Source organism: Magnolia sinica, chromosome 16 (assembly GCF_029962835.1).
Source record: "Magnolia sinica isolate HGM2019 chromosome 16, MsV1, whole genome shotgun sequence".
NCBI classification, from domain to species: Eukaryota; Viridiplantae; Streptophyta; class Magnoliopsida; order Magnoliales; family Magnoliaceae; genus Magnolia; species Magnolia sinica.
In genome coordinates, this window is record NC_080588.1 from 10,895,272 (window position 1) to 10,901,150 (window position 5,879).

The following is a 5,879-nucleotide window of genomic DNA, read 5'->3' on the forward strand; positions in this document are numbered from 1 at the left end:
CTTCTCTTATTTCAGCACCTCTAAAATGTCCTGAGAGTTAGAAAGAGATTTTGTTGCAATCAACCATTGAGGAAATGATGCAATCGGCTTCTCTTGAGGTTCTGGTTCGAACTCTTGTGGAGTGTTGCTAGGTCTATCAGTTTCATTTATTTCTGGGTCCTTAGACTTTTCAGTCCTTACCGGAATTAATTTGTTTATTGTTTTCCCACTCCTAAGAGTGGTGATAGACTTAGCTTGCTCCATTTGATTTGAATATCTTGGGTTGCTAACTTCATATTGCTATTTTGAATTAAGAAGAGGTTGAGCTAGAAGGCTTCCTTTTCCCCAATCGCATTTTTTGTCTCAATCCCTTATATGGCCTTTGCAAGGCCTTGAAAGGTTTGTAGCATACCTTGATTGAAACGCTCTTGTTTTTGAAGATGCTTTAGAACCGGATCCTCCTGAGGTTTCCCTTAATTTAGAATTTGATTAGGGAATCCTTGAGGAGAAGCAGTTTGTCCATTCCTCCAACTGAAGTTTGGTGATTTCTCCAACCAGGATTGTATGTATTTGAAGTGGATCCACTAAAAGGTCTTTGGTAATTATTCATAGCATTAGATTGCTCATTCAGTACCTCTTGAAAGGCTGGTATTGTTGGACAATTCTCAGTTGTGTAAATGTTGCAAGCACAAATACCGCAAACAGTTTCCATAGCCTTATCCTTCTTTAGTTCCATGGCCTCTAGTTTTCTTGTGAGATTAGTCACTTTAGCATTTATATTATCATCTTCTTTCAGAAGATAAATTTCACCCATTTCCTTTGATTGAATAGGCCTAGAAGTAGTGTTAGATTTTGGGGAGATGTCCCATGATTGTGTGTTTTTAGCAAGCTTGTCAAAATAATCCCACACATCATCGACCTCTTTGTTCATGAATTCTCCATTACACATTGTCTCAACCATTTGTCACATGGAAGAAGTCAGCCCATCATTAAAAAAACTTATTATTCGCCAAGTTGCATAACCATGTTGTGGGCATGAATTGGTAAGATCCTTAAACCGCTCTAAACATTGGTAGAATGTTTCATCTTCCTTTTGGGCGAAGTTCATGATTGATTTTCTAAGGGTGTTCGTTTTATGATATGGGAAATTTTTTTCTTAATAAACTCCCTTATCATGTTGTTTCATCTGCCAATAGATTCTGGACGTAATGAATGCAACCACGTCTTAGCTTTCTCTTTCAAAGAGAAGGGAAAGAGTTTCAACCTGACCGTATCCTCAGACACGTTTGGAAAATATAAAGTAGATATAATCTCATTAAACTCTTTCATTTGTAAATATGGATTTTCATATTCAAGTCTATGAAATTTTGGAAGGAGTTATATCACCCCTGGCTTGATATCCATATGTCCCGTGTTTTCTGAAAAAACCATGCATGAAGGTGTGCTCACCTCCACCGGTTGTAAATAATCTCGCAAAGTACAAGGTGGGGGTGCTTGATGCACCTCATTTTCATCCTGGATTTCCTCAACCCTAGGTTGAGGTGGATTTGGAGGATTTACAGGTTGATTTGCAGCCATCACTTCAATTAACTTTGTGGATCTTGAGTGGTGTCTAATCTTGTAATGGATAGATAACCCCTTAACTAATCATCCTTCACTCAAGAGACGTTGAGTGTTATCACGGACCCACTTGGACATGAAACACTCTCAGGCCTCAATTTTAGAATCTAACCTAAACCTAAAAAGAAAGAGGGAAATAGAAATCTAGAAATAGAAAGAGAGATAATTAGAAAGAAGTTACCAAGTTAGAAGTTTCTATATTGGGATCCTCCAGAAGAAAAAGGAAAGTGAATTAGTTTCTTAAAAGCAACCTAGTTTCTAAAAAAAAAAAAATGAAAGAAAATTAGTTTCTAAAAACATATTAAGAATGTTTCTAAAAAAATTAATTTCTAAAAACAAATTAGGAAAGTTTCTATTATAGAATTAGAAAGTAAATTAGTTTATAAATACCGAAAAGGAAAGTTTCTAAACATAGAAATAGAAAGTTAAGTTAATTTCTAAACTAATTAAAAAAAACTAACGTAAAAATAGAAACTAGAAAAACTCTAATCTTAAACTAATTCCAAAACTAGTTAATATCAGAAAACCACAAACGCTAATCCTTGGCAACGGCGTAAAAAACTTGTTTACAACCCCAAGTATAGGGTTACGATCTAATAATAATCTTGGTGAGACCGAGATCAATCCACATGGACTAATCTTATGTGTATTCTGAAAGCAACTAGAAGTAGAACTAGAAAAAGATATGAATCTAAATTGGAAATAAAGGAAGTAATTGTGAGTGGTTTAATTAGAAACTTAAGAATTCAATGGTGGGAACTAGCTTTTCCAAGGATTCACTTTTAGCAATCAAAGTGATACTATGCTTGATTCAAGGACAACTAGAATCAGAGTCCTATGTTGTCCAGTTGGAAGATATATCAATTAAGATCAAATATGAATTTCCTTTAACCTAATTTTCAACGGATGAGAGTTGTGAGGATTGGAAGTGATTTCATCACCTAGCCATGCCCAGTAGACTATGGCAAACAACAGGATATACCAATCCCACAATCAAATATAGGAGAATTATGAAGGTTAGAAGGGATTCCATCACCTAACCATGCCTAATGGATGATGATGAACAATAGGATTTCCTAATTTCACTATTTCAAAGCATGAAAAGAAAATATTCAAAGCTATTGCAGATGTATTGTAATTTGAGTCACGATAAACTATTAAAAACTGAAATTATTTCTTAAATATCAAACTAGAATCAAAGTAAGTTCAACATAAACATGAATCAAAGCAATAAAAACATCCCTTCATGCTACAAGCTTCACATCTTATTCCTAGCTAAGAGGTTTAGCCAACTATAGACATGATTAGATCTAAAACCTTAGAAGAAAGCATGAAAAACTAAGGAAGAAGAAAAATGCTTGGCGACGGCTCCCTGTCCTTGTACTTCGTTCCTCCGAACCCTAGATAGATGCCATGGATGCCCTGGGGACTCCTATTTATAGTTGTGCAACACCTCCTTTCACACCTCCTTGGAAAAATCCAGAAATTGCCTCAAATTTACGCACTTCGCGTAATTCTGCGTGAGTCGTTCGATGACATCAAACTACCTTCGATGTCATCGAAGGTGCCTTTATATGTGCTTTTTCATGCTATTGTAACTTCATCCGGACTACGTAACCTTCTATATCATCGAACATTCCTTCGATGTTATTGAACGTTGCTCGAGGAATCGATAACGTGTCCAAAACAGTCCAGAGAGTTAATTCAATTTCTTCAGAAAATTCGATGTCATCGAAGAGGCCTTTGATGTCATCGAGCAGGTCTTCGATCTCATTGAGGGGTACTTTGAGTAATCGAACATTGTGCCCGACACGTCCAGCGAGTTTTGCCGAAAGTTCTCAGAAAATTCACTATCATCGAGCAAGGCTTCGAGTCATCGAACAAGTCCCCGAGTCATCGAAAAATGTCTTCAATTTGTCCAGCGACCAACTCGATTTTCTTTCATAAATTTGATGTCGTCGACCCGTGTTCGATGTCATCGAATGATAGCTTCGATGTCATCGAACGGTAATCGATGTTGAGGGTCAAATATTGCATATTAGACCCCAGTAATTACTTGATTTTATGCACATGACAATGCTTAACGCCCTAGTTTAATCATGTTTGTGTTGCGAGGTGAATTTAGGAGCTTGGACTGAAAAAGGATACTAACGGCATAGATTTGATGCTAAAAAATACCAAGGCAAGGAACGGATCTTAAGGGCCCGAGATCGAAGAATTCATATACCAAAGATCAGAGAAAATCAAGTGATTAAAGTTAAAGGGGCGTGAAAATCATCCTGAATGCAAGATCATAGGGTTCCCACCATCCGTTTGGCTCGAAACTTTATATCTGGCCTGAGAACCCTAAATTAACTATCCATGTCAAAATTCAGCCCTTACATCCCTGTGGAAGTGGCCAAACAGACAGATCAGCCTATAAATCATTGATTTGGGGCCCACCCGATCTTTGGATATGCCTTAATTTCGGTCTCAACCCCTTAAATTAGATCCGAAAAAATGGATGAACGGAGCAGATTTCCTATAAAACATCACGATGGACCCCACTTACAAGTGCGTGTGCACAGTGCACACACACACACCAGCCACGCACTGGACTAGGGAGATCGGTCAAAGTCGGGTTGACTCGATCGATCTCTCTTACGCAAACAGCAAGCGAACATTTGTCCGCTGGGGCATGTTGTGGCCCACCTTAGACGCTTGGATGACTGATCCGAGCTGTCCATTCGATCTAAAGCATGGGAACGACCAAACTTGTGGTGACCTTTTGCTCCCATGCACGTGTACACACGAAGATTACTGTCAAACGCATGATGAACAACATGAAGATTTGTTCCCTTGGGCTGCACCAAACTTGAGGAAAACCATCAACTCCTGACTGAAATCTCGCCACGAATCTAATGGATGGGGTGAATTTCTCCAAAAACATCACTGTGGGGCTCGCCGAGCATCTCAGTGTAGCTCTCGTGCACATGGCCTGCGTCCGTGAAAATCGAAAATTCTGAGACTTTGTGATCTGGACTATCCAAATGGAGCACAGGCTCAGTTTGACCTCAACCATGAAAAAAATCAGGTTTTAGGACAATCCGTCGTCCCAAAACTTGCATCCAAACGCAACACTTATATGTGTTTTCTGCTACGCATGCTGCTACGAAAGGTTGCTATATAACTTGTATGACCGCCTCTGGCACGCACAACCGACTCTCTTTGGCTATAAAAGAAAGAGAGAGAAGGTGTGTAGAAGATCATCAGATTTAAGGAGACGTAGAGTGGAAGAGTAGAGAAAGAGAGAGAGAGAGAGAGAGAGAGAGAGAGAGAGAGAGAGAGAGAGAGAGAGAGAGAACCAGGGACGACCAGCAAGAGGAGTTGTCATGCCCCAAACTTAGAAACCGGGCTCATAAAATTCTCGATTGCTGAATCCAGTGCCGACAGCCTCTGTAGTACCTCATTCTCAGCTCCTAGCGTCCATACGCCAAATTTCTATCCTAGGATCTACAAGGAGGGTTTTCAAATGTACATTAAACTCATAATAAGCATAACCACAAGTATACCCAAATCACAAAGGCAACATCATCAACACATATCCACTAATATAAATATTTGAATACAATGCTGAAAGGGAAATACATATATCGAAATCAAAGCTCCAGAAGTCAGCTACATGCTCCAAGCTCCACGCTGCTGCAACCTAATGCCACTTGCACGCATCTATCGTGCATAAGCTTATAGAAAGCTTAGAGGGTGGTGAAAGTGTGTGCACAAGGTAAGTGCCAAGTATTTAATACAATGTCATAATCATACGATGTCGGAAATACTGTCAAGATCATGAATCGTATGATATCAGAGTAAGAGGAAACATATTGGTAAGTCCATGAGTCATACAATATCAGAGTACGAAATGTAGATCATAATGAGCCAAATATCAGATGCTGAGAATGTAATACAATATGTAATTCCTGACAAGCCATGAATACCATTAACCTCATTTAAGCTATATAAATGCAGAAACATAGTAACCCAAAATGCTAAATGTTGCGAATGCAATGCAATATGCGGTGTGAATGAAATAACTAAGCTGGAGTAAAGTTGGGATAATAGTACGCAGTATCGTAGGCTATGAGGTCCATCACAAGGAACTTTTATCCAAACCAGTCCCATACCTAAATTTGGATAGTTAGACTTAATGTGGTAGACTCCTAATCTCAGGTTGGTCGCGTGCCCTAACCGAAATCCTGGCCATTGCGAAGGTACACGTAACAAATAGTTACGCACCACCAGCC

General features: G+C 38.9%; 1 non-coding gene across 1 annotated transcript; it reads left to right on the forward strand.

The window, feature by feature from the left end:
- Positions 1-999: 999 nt before the first annotated feature.
- On the forward strand, positions 1,000-1,105 carry LOC131230052 (small nucleolar RNA R71). The gene has a single exon (XR_009163780.1). It is a non-coding gene; the product is annotated as a small nucleolar RNA R71 (small nucleolar RNA).
- Positions 1,106-5,879: the final 4,774 nt, after the last annotated feature.